The following is a 2,872-nucleotide window of genomic DNA, read 5'->3' on the forward strand; positions in this document are numbered from 1 at the left end:
CAGGTTCCACATTTTACAGAAGTTTCCTGAGACCGGAATACTAGAGCAACACCAGAAATTAACAGAAGTGGAGCAGAAGATTCATCTCTTGCTTAAATACAATAGCAAAAATGGTAAGTTTTAGCTAAGTTGCAAATAAATTTCCTGGGTGCTTTTATTCTCTTAAAGGCAAAGAAAGAGGGTCCCTGCAGTACAGAGATCAGATCACCACGATGCAGAGTTCCCAGGCACACTGAGTAGCAGACAGAACAGAGATGCACAAGCTCCTCGCGCATGGCTGACCACCGGGTCACTGCCCACCAACGTACTGGGGAGCTCTGGCTTTGGTACCATCACATCCTCTCCGCCAGGGCCTGGCACTTTCAGGGGTTTGCAGGTGCCAGGACACAGGGCAGCCTTATGAGGACTGTGGATGACACACATGTGCCAGGTTCCTGGGCTTTCCATACCCACTGTCCCCAGACAGGTGAGCTGGACACAAGGAGACCAAGAAGGGGACAGCAGGTGCCATGTCACAGCACCCAGACCAGCGCCAGGGTGGATGTGGCTTTTCTGGTAATCTGTCTAGTGCAAACCTTGCTCCACACCCAGAGGTTCACCCCAAACAGAAATGAGCCAGTTCTGACACCTGCTAGGGGCGGCTAGCTGTTGTTTTCGCAAGCCATTATATCTGGAAATGGGATGTACAGTACCCTACAGGTTTTCACAGTAGGCTGGCTAGATGCCCACTAATGATGATCCCTCCCTGCTCTCAGATTCTGGGTGACAAGACCAGGGGGCACCCGGGATTCTGCAACCAACTCTCTAGGAAGACCCCTGTCTGCAACAAAACTGTTTCGGTGAAATGACAGCGACAGGCAGAAATGCCCCCTGGGCATGGTGCTGTGTGGCCTCTGTCCTCTCCTGGGCCTGCTGTTACTCGGAGCCAGGGTTCCACAGACAGCATCGCAGGAGGACTCCTTGGGAAAGTCACAGTGATAGCATTTCATGGATTTGACATTTAGGAATAAAAATATTCATCTGGACTCGTTTCTTATAAAACACTTTTAGCATCAGTAATAAAATCCTACAGAAAAAATGCACTGCAATATGAAATGTACATTTCCTTAAAACAGTACTACTGCTGCCCTTTGCTGTAAGCACTTCTGCTCGCATTCCCCGGTGTACTCCTGCAAAGGCCCATGAAGTCTTCTTTCTCACGACGAGTAACTAACTAAGCAGCAGAGAACTTTCCCAGCTTATGAGGGACAGTGAGCAACCTACAAGTCTCAGAAGACACCCAGCCGAAACCACAAATCCCACCCTGGGTCATGCACAAGAAAGATTCCAGCTGATCATTTCTAAACACACTGAGCAGAGACCATTCACAGCCATAAACTGTTTAAAAAGCAGAACCTATTTCCCTATTTCTGCTGACTTCCAGAGATGGCAAGACCCACCACCCGGTTCACAGCACAGCGCATGAGTCCGCACGACTCCATCTAACCGTGTCCTCGGTGTGTGCATCTCAATGAGTCAACTGGGTTCAGAATCCAAAGCAGCGTGCCTGGCAGTGAGCACATGTTCTGCCCTTAATCTTAGCAAACAGGAACTCCTGTCTTCTCTATTTGAAGAGCAAAATGTTCTAGCAAATGAGGAAAATTCGACTCATTTATTTTTCATCCCTGCACCTCATCAAAGCAGCCTCCTGTCAGGTCACCCAGCTGTGGGACAGAGTCACTGCCCTCTCACCTCCCTCATCCCGTTATCCCCGGCCACCTACGTCTGCTGAGAATCCTGTGTGTAAAAACCACTCTCCATCCTCAGAACCACATAGCCTCTAACACACAGTTCAAAAGTGAATGCAAATGTGTCTGCATGGACTTCCTCTGAGGAAGAACACTGCTTTTAGTTCCCCAACAGCAGTGTATGAAGGCCAGCAGCAGCAGCCTTCAGAAGCCTGCCACTCCTCAGAGCAGGGCTGGAGCACGCCTCACCATGGCCCCAAGACCAACAGCAGTGCCATCGGTTCCCCACCACAGCCGGCTCAGACCCTCCTCCGACAGGAGCCCCGTGTGCCTGCCAGACTCCTGCCCTCGGGTACCACAGCCAATCTAGTGACCAAGGACTTTACCACACACGCTGTCAATCATCCTTCTTAAAGGAGGTGAGCCCAACAAACTGGAGCATACAGCAGCAGCAAGAGATTTTCACTAAATCGCAGAGCTCCTCAGTTAAGATCCCCCCCCGCCCCCACTACCAGGGACTGAACTCCAGACCTTACACTTGCCAGGAAGGCACAGTGACAGAGCTAAATCCGCGGCCCTGTTATGATTTTAAACCTCAAGCCAAAAGCAGAACAAAAACAAGAACCGAGACGACTTCCTTGTGTGCCTTAGGAGAGGGAACTCCGAGGGTGCAGGTCTCAACTCCCCATGCCCACCTGTGACCCCACCCCGTCCTCCCGCAGGCATCCTGACCTCCTGTCAGGGATGTACGCACATCCTACACCTCACCCCATTGACCGCACTAAGCAGTGGAAGCAGAAAGGAACCCCGCAGAGGGAACTGTGTCCCAGGCCCATGAAGCATCTACCTTCCTAGCAAGCGTCTACACAGAAGGCCACAGCAGCCCACATCCCTCCCCACTCTCCCCTCTCCTCCCCGCCTTCCCGTCAGAGACCCAGCCCCAGGGCCTCTCTTCTAGCTGCCCACTCCCCCTAGGCTGCGCCCTGCTCCCCAGGATCCGGCTGCTCAGGCAGGTTGAGAACAAAAGGGACCAGCACACCGCGCACATCCAGGGAGCCTGCGAGCAGCTCAGGCTCGAAGCGACCACCCGGCTCGCCATCGGGTTCGCCGTCGCGCGGGGGCACGAAGCGCCAGATGCCCGCGCG

The sequence above is a fragment of the Fukomys damarensis genome, unplaced genomic scaffold (genome assembly GCF_012274545.1).
Source record: "Fukomys damarensis isolate Sample0158 unplaced genomic scaffold, DMR_v1.0_HiC HiC_scaffold_18, whole genome shotgun sequence".
Lineage (NCBI taxonomy): Eukaryota > Metazoa > Chordata > Mammalia > Rodentia > Bathyergidae > Fukomys > Fukomys damarensis.